The following is a 17,674-nucleotide window of genomic DNA, read 5'->3' on the forward strand; positions in this document are numbered from 1 at the left end:
GATTTTTCAGAATATTTGCGGGGTAGGGTATGTAATACAATGGCTCCATGAGGTCCATCCATAGACTCTACGCATAGACTTTGGATCAAAAAAAAAAAAGAAAAAAAGAAAAATCCCTGTCTTGGCTGCTCTTCTTTTCTCTCAACCTCCTCTCTCCCTTCCATACCCTTTCCTCCCATCCTCCTTCCCTAATTTCCTTCCTTCCATACTTCCTTCCTTTCTTAAAAAAAATAATTAAGTCCTTTCTTAATAATTAAGCCCCCATTAGTTGGGGGCCATGCAAGGAAGACAACTGCATGAGATAGCAGTGGTGGCTGGGCAGAGACAGACAGCCCAGATGAGAAAGGTGGCCCAGTGGGCTTGGGATTGATCCAACAAGTACATATATTGAGCATAATGGGAGCCAAGTTTCTCAATGCTGGAAAAGGGAGCTACAAATATGGAAAGAGGCAAAACTGTAATAAACCCTGTGCTGTTAGACTGGAATTAGTGGAATCAGCATAAATTCATTATATTAGTTTTCTATTGCTGCTGTAACAAATTACCGCAATCTTACATTTTGTAAGTCAGAAGTTCAATATGGGTCTCACTGGGCAAAATTAAGGTATCAACAGGACTAGATTCCTTTCTGGAACCTTTAAAGGACCATTTTTTCCCCTTCCTTTTCCAACTGCTAGAGGCCATCCACATCCCTTGGTTCGTAGCCCCTTTCCTCTAACTTCAAAGCCAGCATCTGTGGGTCAAGTCTTTACATTACATTACTCTGACCTTCTGTAGTCACATCTCCTCAGCCTCCCTTCTTCTTCTGCCTCCCTATTCCATTTTTAAGGACCCTTGTTACTACATTGGGCCCACCCAGATAATCCGGGATAACTTCTGTATCTTAACGTCAGCAATTAGCCATCTTAATTCCACCTGCAAATATAATTCCCCTTTGCCATGTAACGTAACATATTCATAGCCTCCAGGGATGTGGATATCTTTGGTGGGGATGGTGTGTGTTTTCTCTCTACCACATTCATGATGTTCAATATACAGAGAAACAGATATAGATAGAGGTAGAGGTAAATACATACATATATTCCCTAGCTCTGTTCATTGAGAGGGTCTGGGCACAGCAATACCCAACATCTCCTAGGGCTGTATTCCCCAGAAAGCAGACTTTGAACATTTAGTAGGGAGTGCTCTGGGAAATTATACTTGTGGAAGGAAGAGAAAAGAAGCAGGACTGGGCAAAGGAAGAAATTAAGCTGGTATGCAGACCCCATGAAGGCCTCAGCTGACCCCACAGGAAATGGGATAGTAATTTAGAATATTCCTAATTTGGAGCAAGGAGCCCAAGCCTTTAATAACAAGTCATTCATTGCAGGGACACTTCTAATAGCAAACATGACCTTGGGCAAGATAGCTTTCTTCAGTTGAGATGACAGCTAAAAGGGTTTGACAGACAAAGGCTGTTTGGAGACAGCACTCCCAGAGCAGCTAGGACCTGTGCAGTATATTACATCATCCAGCACAGTGAGTACATCTTACATTCATATCTTAGTTTCAAAATACCATCCTCCACTAAAACGAACAAAGAATCTTGGAAAAAATGGCTGATGCCAAAGCTCTGGGGAAAGAGAAGTACAAGATGAGCCTAGAACATCTTATTGTGCCAAGAGTAAAGCAGAGCTCAGAGAACCATGGAAACATGTTTAAAAAAAAGGAGAATCCATCTTCAATGGGATCCTTCCTACTGGCCAAATCTAAGATAATTTAAATAAATAAAAATAATAACAGATTATACTACTTTACATTAAACAGAAATCCATGACTTCATACTGGTACAACTTAAGGGAATAAACAAATGGGAAGAAGAGAAAGCTTCTCATTACAGCAAAAATGCCAAGCAATACATTTCAAACAAATGATAGAATTTTTTAAAACACTATTTCAGCCATCAGAGTAATAATTAAATCAGGCAAATACAAAATAAATTGACGCTAAGACTAGTGGATGAAAGTCTGAAGATGAATGCGGATGTTTATATATATCTTAAAATATCTCCCGACAGAACACTTATTCATTTCAAAGAGAAAAAGAATAGCTCTGCAAAAGAGAAATTTGGCAAAAATCGTGTTGATCGAGTGATGAACATCACCAGTAATGGTTCAAACTGAAATTGTGTACCAATCGATAGAATGCAATAAAAAAACACATCATTCTGTCATATTTCTGCCCCCCAAAAGGCTTAACTAGAATCTAATTATCAGAAAAGATCAGACAAATCCAAATTGAGGGACATTCTGTAAAACCATTGGCTTTAATCTTCAAAAGTATCAAGGTTATGAAAGTCAAGGAGAAACTGATGAACTGTTCCAAATTGAAGGAGACTAAAGGGACATGTGGACTAAATGATCTTAGATTTAATCTTTTTGCTACAAAGAGTATCACTGGGGCAACTGATAGAAATTGAATATATTCAGTGGATTTGGTAGCAGGGAGTAGATAGTATCAATGCTAAATACCTAACTTGCATCGTCATACCATAACTATACAGGATAAAATCATGGTTGTAGGAAAACATGCTTAAGTATTTAGGGGTAATGGGGCAACATGCCTACAGCTTATTCTGAAATGATTCAGTGAGGGGAGAATAGCTCTTTGTTCCACAACTTTCTAAAGTATTTCAGAATAAAAAGTCAAAAAGAAAAATTTGTCTTGAACATTTCTAAACAGATAAAACTCAGTCATTTCTGATACCCTTTTGAAGAGGTCATTACAAATGTTAACATTTCTGTTTACAGAATGGGGAAACCAAATGGAAAATATTGATAACTTTACCCAAAGTCAAAGAGTAGTACTTGTCAGACCTGGAATTATAGCCCTAGTTGCTAATATCAGGTTGGCCAAAAAGTCTGTTTGGTTAGTGAATACGTTGTTCAATAAAATTCTTGGTGAAAATGAAAAATGTGCCTTTTTTACTTAAAACCGAATGAACTTCTGGCCAACCCAATACTTTAAGAAAGACTTCTCTTCAGACATTACCATGTTAAAAATAAGAAAAGAAGAAAAAAAAAAAAAGGAAAAGGAAAAAAGTGAGAATAAACTATTCTCTTCCCTGTTTAACCTGATATTAAAAATGACATGTTCAGGGCTTCCCTGGTGGCGCAGTGGTTGAGAATCTGCCTGCTAATGCAGGGGACATGGGTTCGAGCCCTGGTCTGGGAGGATCCCACATGCCATGGAGCAACTAGGCCCGTGAGCCACAACTACTGAGCCTGCGCGTCTGGAGCCTGTGCTCCGCAACAAGAGAGGCCGCAATAGTGAGAGGCCCGCGCACCGTGATGAAGAGTGGCCCCCGCTTGCCACAACTAGAGATAGCCCTTGCATAGAAACGAAGACCCAACACAGCAAAAGTAAATAATTAATAAACTCCTACCCCCAACATCTTAAAAAAAAAAAAAAATGACATGTTCATTTTGTGGTGGCTTTTCAGGTATGTTCAAGTACAATGATAAAGAGAAGCCACTGATGGAATGTGAAAGTATTTAGTAACAGTGTTGGATCCATGCATCACCCTCATCCCCCATGCTACAGTTGGAAGGGTCATTACAGCCCATCACCAAATTACTGGCAGTTGTCCCTTGTTCTTATAGTTAATACAGTGAACCTTCATTTGTATAAACGCTATCAGCATATTTCAAACCACATTCTGATCTTTTTTAGGAGTGACTGTTGCCTAGTTAAAGTACATCAACTTGGAATATTTTTTTTCCTTCCTTCCAGTTATTCCTGGGCAAAGTTTAGCTTTCAGACCTGGTAGCAGATTCAGAATGAGGAAAGTGCTATAGCAAATTTATACTCATATAAGAATACGAGCTGCTAAACTGTGAGTTTTTAATTTTTAAAAAAAAATTGATTTATTTTACTTATTTTTATTTTTGGCTGCATTGGGTCTTTGTTGCTTTGTGTGGGTTTTCTCTAGTTCTGCGAGTAGGGGCTACTCTTTGTTGTGGTGTGCGGGCTTCTTGTTGCAGTGGCTTCTCTTGTTGCGGAGCAAGAGCTCTAGGTGTGCGGGCTTCAGCAGTTGTGGCACGAGTGCTCAGTAGTTGTTCCTTGCGGGCTATAGAGTGCAGGCTCAGTAACTGTGGCACACGGGCTTAGGTGCTCTGAGGTATGTGGGATCTTCCCGGACAAGGGCTCGAACCTGTGTCCCCTGCATTGGCAGGCGAATTCTTAACCACTGCACCACCAGGGAAGCTGTAAACTCTGAGTTTTTTTGAGGCTAGAAAGTTACTTTTATTTATCTCTATTCACAGAACTCAGCATAGCACTTGGCAGAATTTGGTCCACTGCCTGCCATCTTCACCTGAAAATCTCACTGACATCACAAATTGTATATGTCTAATATTAACTCATTACTTTTACGATTCCAAAACCTTCTCTTCTTTGTAAGGGCACCAAATCAACCCACATATTCAAACCCAAACCCTGGAAGTCATCCTCAAAGTATCTGTCTCTCTCTCTCACCAACCACCTGCTGTCATATCCTATCAATCCAAACTCCTGGATATCTCTCAAATCCATCCATATACCCATATACCAGCTTAGTCTGTGCTACCATCATTTTACATGTGAACAACTTTAATAATATCCCAACCAGTTTCCCTACATATGTATTTGTTTTCTTCAATCCCTTCTTCATAAAACAGTTATCCTTTTGTAACACAAATCTGCTCTAGCTGATCCATAGCTTAAAGTCCCTTCAATTTCTTTTCAATATCTATCAAAAAAAAAATGAACTTTTAACCGTGTCCTGTGTAATATGGTCCCAGCCTATTCCTCCAACTTATATTATACTTCTCACTTCCTTATTCTTAACACTTTGGCCGCACTTTGTTACCCTGTTGAGGTCTTCTTGTACGGTGTTCCTGCTTCCTGCAATGTTCTTACCCACACTTCCTATACTTTAATTCACTAACATGAGTCCTACTTATCCATCAAATCTCAGATTATCAATTACTTACCTTTCCCCAGCTACCTCAGGTCAGTTCCCGTATTTTATTCTTATTGCAAATTTTATTCACAAATAACACACTGTAATTATTCTTGTCAGGTTTTCCAACAGCCTCCATATTGCCAAATGCAATGGTAATTTCTCAGTCTTTGTCTTGCTCTATTCCCTGGACATAGTTGATTACTCTTTCTTCTTGATATATTTTCTCCCTTTGGAGTCTTTCTCTTGGTTTTCCACCTGTCTCACTGGTCATTTTTAAAGTCCCCTCTTTGTCCTGATCAATAAATCTTGGAATTCCTCAGGACTCAGTCCTTAAGACTTTTCCTCTAATCTATTTACCTAACTCTGTAGCATGTGTTTCTATGATCCTATAGTTTTAAAAGCTTCCTTTAATAAATCTTTCCCTATCTAAATTATAATGTATATAAAGTGACAGAGCTGTTCAATTTTATCCTTTTCTATATGAATAACCATTTTATTCTGCTTAGTTGGAAGTAGTCTCTCCTTTCTCCACTTGTCTGACACACTATTCATAAGCTGAAGTTCTGTGTATTTGTATGCTGTACATTTGCAAGTCTTAAGAAGAGACAAGAGATGCACACAATGTTAACTTTTGGGGCAGAGTAAACTCATGCACTAGTAAAATATGGCCCAGTGAAAGCCCTGAATTCTGATCAATCATATTGACATTTTTTTTTTCTCGTTGGAGAGGTGCTGACTGTTAGAGAGTTGGAGGTAATAAACATGAGAAGAGGGGCAATGAGGCACCCTCTTCACGGCAGTAATAGTTCATAACCTACAACCTTAGTACATCTATACACACTTCATTCGCAACCTCTTCTTTCTGTGAAGCTGAGACCATCTTATCTAACACTTTTTGTATTGGTAATGGGTCTAAGCTATTACCAGCGAAGAAGGAAAAAAAGGAAATGTGTGATAGAGATGGGAAAGAAAAGAAAAAAAGAAATATAAAAAGTCTTGACCATTTACAGGACTATTTGAGAGGATGTTTTCCTTCCTTGGTTTCCAGATTGCAGGGGCTTTGCAAGGGCTTTCCCATGATGTGAACTTTTCTTGCTCATATGGTTCTCTTTCTGATTCAAATGTATTACCCTGGTTTCCCCATCCCCTATAGTGCAACCTAATAAATTAGTTCATGTTCCTATGTTAGTAGCTACAGTTGCCAACCTCAAAGTGAACAGTGGGCAGGCCCTGGACTAGGAGTCGGAAGACCTGAGTTTATGTTCCAACTTAAGCCCACAGTTGGGACTGTGCTACACAAGTCATCCGACCTCTCTGAGACTTAGTTTTCTCCTTCCTAAAATGGGAATGCTACTCTTAGCTAATTCTGTGAACAGTAAATGAAATAACCACCGATGTTAAATGGCTCTGCACTCCACAAGAGACTTTTAAAAGTTCTAAACCCTAGTTACAAATAAAAAACTACAGGGAGATTTAAAAAGATGCAATTTTGAGCTTCACCCCAGATATTCTGCACAGATGGTATGTGGGAATCTGTATTTTTATAACAAGTCTCCCAGGTAAGCGAGGTGTGTCTGGCCTGTAAAATTTGTTGTTTTAAAAAGTGTGCTATAAAGGCTTGAGAAATGAGGGTATTTGAGGGTAACGGCATGAAAGTTTGTTTCTCCGTCAGCTGGCAACTTTATAAGAGATTTTTGAGTTTGGGACAGCCTGTTTCGTATCTCAGAAGAGGTGACACTCTAAGGCCTGCTGTCATTTCACGGGATCATTCTGGAGGTGCTGGAGGCTGATCTTGGGACCAAGGCTGAAAGCATCAGCTTGTCCTGAGCATAGAGCAGAGCCACAGGATTGATGTTATCTTTTATAGTGTTCCCAGGTTTGAGACAAGCTGTAAGACTTTTAGTGGGCTTAAAAGCTTGGCTCTGATAAAGTACCACTTAACACAAATTAACAGGATAGACAAATGATCTCAGAGAAACAGCCTCTTCACTTGGCTTTTGATAGACTCAGAAGTTGAGAAACATGAACAGGGAACATCAAGGGGGAGAGGTCAGCTGAGATAAAACTCTAATCCAGTTGTTCCTGTTTTAGCTTGTCTCTCTGATAATAGTTCACAGTCATTCACTCAACAAACACTCACTGTGACTCTAATCTCATCAAGGCATGCTTTTAGCCATGGAGGGCTTATTCTTTGTCCTCAAATTGCTTATAAGCTAGTCAGAGAGGGGAAGCACGGGCATGTATGTTTTTAACCTACCTTAAGAAGTGATAAGTATTCTGAAATAGCTATTTTAAGGGGAAGATCACACCAGTTTGGATGGGTGGAAATCAGAGAAGTTTAGCCAGAAAGTAGGAATTTGAGCTCTTTGAAGTAAGTTTTACAGTAAGTTTTATAATACTCCCAAATCTGTCTCAAGTAAAAAGTAAGGATTTTAAAATGCAGAGTTACAGAAATATGCTCCCCAAGGCAGGCAGGGAGAAAAGAAAAGTTACTGAAGCTTCTCTTGGGTAAGAGGAGATAGGGGTGGTGCTGGTGGCTGGGGGATGGAAGAATCTGAAGAAGACTCACGAAGAGTTTTAAAGGAAGAAAGGAATGGAATTTAGTCTGGACTCAGAGATGGGAGTAAGATAAAAGCCAAAGGAATTTATTTATTTTTGGTAGAGCAGACAAGGGGAGGAGAATTAGAGATGGAGTAGATATGTTGATATCACTATAATTTTTTATAGGATAGAGGTCATGGTTTCCAAAAAAAAAGTCTTTTATTCAGTAATATATCTAGATAAGTAATTCTGCCATGCCTTGGCTTATCTTCCTGATACAGAAATATTTTTTTAGAAAACAGGAAATATATGATTTTAACAAATGTGTCCCTTGGTGGAAAGCTTCCTGCTACTTCCCTTACTATCATGGTAGGCTAAATAGGAACAATTTTTCTCTCTTCAACAAGCTTAAAATAACTTCTTCTAAATGGCCCAGGGTAGGAACCTGAGTCAATGAGAAGATGTGGCAACATCAGTGGTGGCCTGGTCACTGAGGTGGGAGGCATATTTCTCCAGCATGGTGATGAGGCTGGGGAGGATGAAAACAGTGGTAGATTGTGGTGCCCGTGTTAGGGAAGCCGATTAGTTTCAGAGCTGCACTGGCAGAAAGGGAGATTGAAAAAGATAACACAGAAGTTACACAGAGTGAGGGAGGCCACTGGATGATTTAAGAGTTGTAGACTGGGACAGTTTGGATGGACTTTAGAGGTTATCTAGTCCAACTCCCATAGTTTCTGAGGACTCTCAGCACCAGAGGTTAAACTACAAAATTAAAGTCAAAGAGCCAGTTAACCATACCTAAACTAGGACCCAGAGCTACACTCTGTCAGTCCAGCATTCTTTCTACTCTGGGTTCCATGAGAAGAATAAGGTAGAGGAAAATAGAACCTTTTCTGGAGACTTAGACTGACATGGCCAGCTTCACAAGCATGTCACCTGTGTAGGTGCACAGGATCCAACACTTGGAAGGTCCCATGCTTGGTTTAATGCTCCATTGCTGCTGTCTTGAAATTCTTAGTAATTTTGAAACAAGGTGCCTCACATTTTTGTACCCTGCAAATTAAGTCAATTGTTTGACCTACCAATTTGACTCAATGGGATCCAGAATGCTGAGCTTGGATAAGACAGTCCCAGTATGTTGCTGGCCATGAATGCATGTACTTGCCCCTGCAGGTTGGGAATGTGGGGAGGCAGCAAGGCTGAGGCTCAATCATAACTTAGAAAAGACTTGTCCACATCTTCTTTATCCATTCATCTGTTTATGGACTATACAATGGATATGACTCAGCCATAAAAAAATGAAATATTGCCATTTGCAGCAACACAGATAAACCTACAGATTATCACACTAAGTGAAGTAAGTCAGACAGAGAAAGACAAATACTATGTGATATCACTTATATGTGGAATCTAAAAATAATACAAATGCATTTATTTACAAAACAGAAACAGATTTATAGACATAGAAAACAAACTATGGTTTTCAAAGGGGAAAGGGAGGGGAGGAAGGATAAATTAGGAGTATGGGATTAACATATACACATTACTATATATAAAATAGATAGCAACAAGGATTTACCGTATAGCACAGGGAACTATATTCAATATCTTCTAATAATGTATAATGGGAAATAATCTGATATATATATATATATATTTATATAACTGAATCACTTTGCTGTACACCTGAAATGAAAACAATAGTGTAAATCAACTATATTTCCATTAAAAAAAAAGAAAGAAAGAAAAGCCTTGTGTAATTTACCAAGGTCTGGAACAAATATTCATGGCTAACCATTGCTCAGAAAAAGCTTTGGGCTAGGACACCAAAATACCTGTGCTAATTGAGATTCTGCTAAGTGGTTTTATACAAAGTAACTTAACCTTCTGAGCCTGAGTTTGCTTTTGTTTGTTTGTTTTTGTTGGTTTATAAAAGGGAAAATTAAGAAAAAATAGTCACTGGTTGCAATGAGAATAAAAAGAAGTCAGTAATATTGTAAGCTACAGCATTTGACATAATATTGTCACTGAAGGCAGCTGACTGCTAACATTATGAAGCTTGGCAGGTAATATAGTCATTAAGGGTCCAAAATTTGGTGTCAAAGAAACACAAATTTAAGTCCAGTCTCTGTCATCTGATAGCTGTGACCTTGGGTTAATGACGCAAGCAGTACAGTTTCATTTAGTTGATTCATCTGTAAAATGGGAACACAACCTACTACTCACCAAGGTTATTTTAGGAATTAAAGTGAGATAGTTTATGTCAAGTGCTTGGCATGGTTCTAATGCATAATAGGACCCTAATAAATGACAGTCATATTACTACTAATAAATCAATGTGTCTGATCTTGATTCATCTCCTAAGTTTTGGAATTCATAGCCCTTTCTTCCAGGAGTCTTATTCCTGGGCTCTGAAATAATTCTCAGACATTCTAGAAAATTTGGTAACTATTTAGAGTGGAGGGTGGGGAGAGGAAGGAAGCATTTGTTTCTACCAAGTGGGAACCATTCTCTTTTCAGATCCAGAATTTTGCCCAGCAAGACCTGCTCTGCCTATTCACAGCATCCAACAGCTTGTTCTGTCATGCCCAAAAGATGAATGATTACACAGGCCCTCGGCACTCCACTCACAAGCTGTCCATTCCTATAGCAAAACCTGCTTGGGACTGTGGCAGGAGGTACAGGGGCATGTTTAGGATTGGGGGGAGGCTGGGATGGAAACAGATGGTGGTTTGGCAGAGTGATTAAAACACTAGATATCTGTTTTAATGAATTGGCCACCCAGCAGATAAAATGCTGCAGTAGTGAGTCCCAGTCTTCTTAGGCCGTAATTACAGTCTTATTTACAGAGTGTGTTTGCTGCTGGTCAAACCATGCATTTTCCACTGTCCCCTTGAATGTCATGGGGTGTAGAATTATTATGGAGAGAGAGAGACATTTAGAAAAGCAAGAAGAAACAGATCAATTGGTTCCTTCCAAAGGTTGTACCAATCTGGAAGATCCACCGAGCAGTCAAATTTTCTGTATGACCTTTGTTGAGTCACTTGACCTTTCTGGGCTTCCTTTCCTCTGTTAGGAAAATGCAGCTGGCAATCCCATCTCCTAGCTACCTCATGGTTAAGTAAAGATGAAGAGGGACTTCCCTGGTGGTGCAGTGGTTAAGAATCTGCCTGCCAAAGCAGGGGACACGGGTTCGATCCCTGGTCCGGGAAGACCCCACATGCCGCAGAGCAACTAAGCCCGTGTGCCACAACTACTAAGACTGTGCTCTAGAGCCCAGGATCCACAACTACTGAGGCCCACATGCCACAACTACTGAAGACTGCGCGTCTAGAGCCCGTGCTCCGCAACAAGAGAAGCCACTGCCATGAGAAGCACGCATACCGCAACAAAGAGCAGCCCCCACTCTCAGCAACTAGAGAAAGCCCGCGTGCAGCAACAAAGACCCAATACAGCCATAAATAAACAAATAAATATTAAAAAAAAAAAGATGAAGAGATGAGGTTCAGGTCATAAGTCACTTTGGAAGAAAGATAATATGGTAACCATTAAACTGTGTTGTAAAGTGACCGGCAGGGAACCAAAACAATCTGATACGCAACTGCTGACCTTCAGGCTGAGAATGATTTTTATGCATCTGGAAGCTAATATTTCCACCTGCAAATTAGGACTATTATGTGTAATAATGACTTAATGTCCTCCACTTAGCAGGAGGACAAGAAAAAACCCGCTGACATTTCCCTGCCTGCAAAAGCTAATTTGGAGTTGTATATTAATTAACTGTATTGATGCAGAACAAACCAATTGGAATTAAGAATCCCAGGTTAATCAGTCTTTCCAATTTCGTGGCTGAGGTAATTCTCCCTGGATTTGTATATTTCTATTTTTTTTCTTTCTTTTTTAGGCACACTAGCCTTAGAATGATAAAATTGTCATTAAACACAATTTCTCATATCTCCAACATTTCCTTTACGAATCTCAACTTCTTTATCTGTAAAATGGGAATTATTGAACACATTAAAAGATTACTGGGGATCAAGTATAATAGGTGTGAAAATACTTGGTAAATTATAAAACATAACCATACTAGTCAGTCATTTTATTATTACAATTATTATCAGGTTTCCTTTTTGTGAATTTTAAATGAGATTGAGTGAAAGCAAAGTATTAAATAACTATGTTAATATTTGAAGGTACTTTTTTTTTTAACATCTTTATTGGAGTATAATTGCTTTACAATGGTGTGTTAGTTTCTGCTTTATAACAAAGTGAATCAGCTATACATATACATATGTCCCCATATCTCCTCTCTCTTGCGTCTCCCTTCCTGCCACCCTCCCTATCCCACCCCTCTAGGTGGTCACAAAGCATGGAGCTAATCTCCCTGTGCTATGTGGCTACTTCTCACTAGCTATCTATTTTACATTTGGTAGTGTATATATGTCCATGCCTCTCTCTCGCTTTGTCACAGCTTACCCTTCCCCCTCCCCGTGCCCTCAAGTCCATTCTCTACATCTGCATCTTTATTCCTGTCTTGCCCCTAGGTTCTTCAGAAACATTTTTATTTTTATTTTTTTAGATTCCATATATATGTGTTAACATATGGCATTTGTTTTTCTCTTTCTGACTTATTTCACTCTGTATGACAGACTCTAGGTCCATCAACCTCACTGCAAATGACACAATTTTGTTTCTTTTTATGGTTGAGTAATATCTGAAGGTACTTTTAAAACATTACTTGATAAAAAGCCAAAGAAAATGCCACAAATATTACGTGATAAATGTATAAATTAATCTTCTAAACTGTGGTACACTGGTAAGTCGATCTATCTTGAGGGTATTACAATCAGTGTCTTAATAATAATAACTAAGGTACAAGAGTTTGCAATGACTTGCTTTTTATGATCACTTAGATTGAAGTTTACACATTATACTGCCACTCACTTGAATTCCAGTATGCTCTCTTGAGTGGGTGTGGGAAAGAAGTGGATTTATAGCTAACTGGGTGGCAATTTCACACAACCTTGAGTAAGGTCCCAAGGATGTGTTTCATGTTAACATTGAGAACTCATGATCTAGTCAGTTAAGTGACTTACATAACTTTGAAGATTATTATTTTCAATTAAAACACTATAAAAATTCTAATGGGTCTATTAGGCTGATAGGCAGGCTTTTTCTGAGAATAATTTTGATGTCGTCTTCTGCATAACAATCGCTTGAGAACAAAGGTAACTTCTAGCTCATAAATCATAATGGCCCTAAGTCACAACTGATATTTAGGATGCTTTCTTAGCAGCTCAATATTTAGACATATCAGCTTCACAAAATTTAAGTAAAAAACAACAGTAACAACCACTAAACTTAAGTCAAATGACCGAAAATTGCTCCTCAGGTTCATTGCTTTGTAGTTGCATGACCTGAAGTTACTTATTCAATATTTCTGAGCCTTTGTACTCTCAGTTATAAAAGGTAACTTATATAAAACAATGAGCAGGATTTTGGCACACATTAAATATTAGAATATGGGACATTACAAACTGTAACAAAGTACTGCTGTCATTACCGATAACATCATTATGTTTTCCAGTGATATGTTTTCAGTGAATTGGGTGTAACTAGGGGAGGCATTGTTAGGGGATATTGTGGGGAAAATGGCTTTGATATTTACCAGAGAGGGTGGTGATTTCGAGTGAGGATATACTATCTAGTGCTGGCTCTTCGGAGGTGGAATTCAAAGTGTGTTTGTAGAAATTTCTTATTTTAGGTGACCCTCGTTTTTCCTCAAGGTACAATTGTTCTCATAGGTTCAATTAAGCAATAAATCTTCTAGTCACTCCTGGAAGAGAAGTGAGATGGATAAGAGAAATTCAAGTCTCCTGACCTGTAGCTGTTGTTGTTGTTGTTTAGGATGTTCTCTTGTTTCTTTCTAAGCTCCAAGAAGAGGGGATTTGGTTTAACTAGTGGTGGCTCAGTGGTTATAAATAATCTGCCTGGGTCCTAAGAATTTTTTTCAGATAATCACTCCCTCCTCTGTGATATATTTCTAATACATTCTTATTTATAATATATATTATAATTGCCTATTAACATGAATGTCTTCTCTATTAGACTGACTATAAGCTCCCAGAGGCATGAGCCATAATTTAATTATCTCTTTTTTTTCAGTGCTTACAATAACATTTGTAGTATAGTGGATACCCAAATCTTATTTGCTGAATGTGAATTTATAAGATTGAGCATTTGCTAGCTGTCACTCAAAGATCACTGGTATTTTGAGACAGAGACAAATAAGAGAAATGAATGGGATAATTCAAACATTTAATATCAGCTGCAATATCTCCTGATATACTTAAATTGAAAACAGAATTAGCTTGCTCTAGCTACAGATTTCAAAACTAATTAAAATTATTTTCCACTTTTTCAGGAAGAGGAACATAATCTTGTAAGCTGCGTGTTCAAAGCACTGTTCACTAAATATGTCAGAGAAAGCCATGAGATGAGAGTAGTAGGTATATTAGAATTTACCAGCATCTGTTATCAAGTCAGATGTAATGGGGAAAATACTTTTTAAGAGGGCTCCCCAGGTTAAGTTTATCTGTGAAATACTAAATATAGTGTATCAACTTCTTAGAGAATCACAGTCCATGTTAAAGACCCAGTGAAGTCTTGCATTTCCTAAGCATTTTTTACTGTTAAATCAATTTTTTCAAATAATAAAACAAGGAAATTTACAAACCAAATTTAATAATGAGAAAAATCAAGGCAACCATGAGTAAGTAAGATGTCCATTGTTACTCACGCTATTGAGACACAGGGGTAACGTAATGTGTGTGTGCACACGCACGCCCTATGTTACGGAAGCTGCGACTCCTGGATTTAAAAAAAACTCAAAGGATTTATGGTCTCTTTGTATAACAGTAAGACTGAAGAAGAGAAACATGTCAATAGGTCTAGGGTGATGTTCCTGAAAGTTGTAAAAATAAGTTTTGAAAATGCAGTATGAGGTCACTACATCTTCTTAGAGATATAAGGCAAAATCCTCTAGAGTGCCAATTCTAAGACCATCTTCACTCTATCTGCAGGACCTATTACAGTGTTTGATGTGTAACAGCAACTCAAGAAATATGTGTGGAATGAATGAAAACATACATTTAGGGCCATTGCATTCTGTGGTCATAAAGCTGCCCACTTATCCACCAGACCAAAACTTAATTATCTTCCAAGGTCCAGATCCAAAATTTTATTTCCTCTTCTAGTACCAGGGGAGGAAACAATAAGTATCTTCTGTATGATGAAAAGGATAATAAAAATGGTTATGGAGACTATGTATTGCGCCACCAACATGTGCCAGCCTTTCTAAATAAAGTCCCTCTAATTCTTACAACATATAGAAAACAGACCGTGTTCTTCCTGTTCCCCATTTGGGGAAATAGCATCCCACAAAGGTAAATAATATGCCCGAGTTTACAGAGCTAAACATTGATAGATCCAGGATGGGAAAATGGTTTCTCTGCTTCCAGACTCTGCTTCTCTAACTATGCCATGCTGTTTTCCACACTTTAAAAAAGCAATGTAATACACTATTTAAAATAGGCATTATTTGCATTATTGAGCAGCTGTATGTCTCTCTAAATTGACTTGTCTTCCATACTGCATGGAAATAGTACCTAATCCATATTAATTATAAATAATAACCCTGTGTTTTAAATACTGGCTAGCTGATGAGCAGTGCTGAGCTAATTTTTTAGTAAGTGATGACGGTTAAAACTTTTGACAGGCAATCATATCTGAGCAAAAAGCCCAATATTAAAACTCTGGAATTTAAAGTTTTGAAGGGACCTTAAAAATATTTAGTCCAGTGTTTTTTAATGAGAGTGCTGTTTGAGTTTTGGGAAGAGTGGTCTTTGCTGTGCAGGCCTGAAAAGGGCTCAATATTTAGCATCCTTGGCTTTTCCCCTGCTCAAGGCCAGTAGCACTTCTGTCATTATGACAACCAAAAATGATACTTCACATGAAAATAAGTCTCCCATGCATTTAAAAATGCCCCTTTCTGATTGTCCAAGTCCATCCTGTGTGGAGCCTGTGAGTACACAGATTATTGGTGATCTATGCAAGATCACACAGTAGTTAAGGAACATAGTCAGGACTGTTCCATGTAATAAAAACATCTACTATTTACTGAGGACCTGTGTGCCAGGCCCTGTACTAAGGCGTTTATGTTATCATCTTCTTTGTTCCTCGTAACAACACAATAAGCACGTATTGTGCTTACAAGTAAAACAAGCACAGAAGTACCACATCATTATTTAAAGCTTGGGCTCTGGAGTTAGGTGGTCCAGTACTGTCTCTACCACTTACTAGCTGTGTAAACTTCAGTTAGTTGATTTCTCGGTGTAGCATTTTCTCTGCAAAATGAGGATAACCTCCTAGAGTTGTTAGGAGGATTAAATTAGTCAAGCATGGAAAACACTTAGACTAAAATCTAGTTCAAAGTCCTGGGCAGTTCATCTGGCCTCTGATAACCACAGTATTGTTTTCCCAGCACTGTACTGGAAGACACCGGAAATAGAAAAGCAGCAGAAGAAAAATCTCTAATGTTGAGTTTACATTCTGTGGAAAAACAGTAAGAAAATAGTTTTTAACTAAAACTACATAAGAGCTCACCTGATGAGACAGGTGATTTGAATCAGCTGTGCTGAGATGACAGCTGTCAATAGTGGCTAGGGAGATCAGAAAAGGCTCTTTTAAAAAAGAGCCAGAATCTTACCTATGCCTGGAAATATGGGCAAGAGGTATATTAATGAAAAAAGGGAAGAAGATATTGGGTAAATAACAAGAGCAAAGGTATTTAAAATCAGTGCCTGGCTAGACAGGTGTGTGTGTGATGGAATGGCAGGTGGGAAACAGGTAATATTCATAGCAAAAGGCAACATGTAATTGGATAATGGAACACTAGCTACTATTAGAATGTAGCTACAAATGTAGCTACAAATTACAAAATTGCAGCTGACTCCAGGGAATTTCATTTGCCTCCTTGGAGGAAAGAACTTATCCGTTCACGGCCCTTTAACCATAATCCCAAGAATAGTAAGTGAAGAGTGAAACTAATCCTGCAATACTGAAGAGGCACTAATTGTTTTAGTCATCGTGGCTGGTAATTTGGGGGTTAGTTAAAAGGGTTAGATTCCTTTGCCTAAGAAAAAAAGGAAATAAGAGAGCAATGTTGGGCAGAGATGTGATGTTAAGACCTGAAAAATTTAAGCTATTACAAAAAAAAACCCAAAAGAACTTGGGTGAATTGGCCCAGAAGAAAATATAGCTTGGGGTAAAGAAGGTAGAGAGTGGGAAGAGGAAGGGGGTGATGAAAACTAGTGTTCAGCATATATTTCTTTGTGCACGATGCATATCACTGTCTATGGAGGGTGTAGAATGATGTGGATGTGGTCTCTATTCTTAGGAAGTTTACGTTTTTATAGAGCCTATATAAAGGATGGAAGTAAGTCACTTGACTAAGAGGGAAGAAGTGGTAAGTGCTCTGGTAGCTTGGTAGAGAGAGAAACTGCACCCAGCTGGAGGGAGCAGAACGGCTCATCTGTGCACTGAGGACACAGAACAGCACTGGATAGGAATATACAGAATATGCATTCACATGCTGGTTCTGCCCTTCTGCAGCTCCTCTAGCAGATATTAGGCAGTGTTTCCCTTCTCTACAGTTTTTTTTGGTTTTATGTATTTTGCGTGTGTGCGTGTGTGTGTGTGTGTGTGTGTGTGTGTGTGTGTGGTGTTTTGTTTGTTTGTTTTTTGCGGTACATGGGCCTCTCACTGTTGTGGCCTCTCCCGTTGCGGAGCAGGCTCCGGATGCGCAGGCTCAGCAGCCATGGCCCACGGGCCCAGCCGCTCCGCGGCATGTGGGATCTTCCCGGACCGGGGCACGAACCTGTGTCCCGTGCATCGGCAGGCGGACTCTCAACCACTACCAGGGAAGCCCTCAGTGTACTTTTTAAAGGCTCGCTGAGCAATGTAGTGTGTAACCAGAGATTAAAACAAAACAGGGTATTCCCTGGTGGCGCAGTGGTTGAGAGTCCGCCTGCCGATGCACGGGACACAGGTTCGTGCCCCGGTCCGGGAAGATCCCACATGCCGCGGAGC

Source organism: Neophocaena asiaeorientalis, unplaced genomic scaffold, assembly GCF_003031525.2.
Source record: "Neophocaena asiaeorientalis asiaeorientalis breed wild unplaced genomic scaffold, Neophocaena_asiaeorientalis_V1.1 scaffold78, whole genome shotgun sequence".
Classification (NCBI taxonomy): domain Eukaryota; kingdom Metazoa; phylum Chordata; class Mammalia; order Artiodactyla; family Phocoenidae; genus Neophocaena; species Neophocaena asiaeorientalis.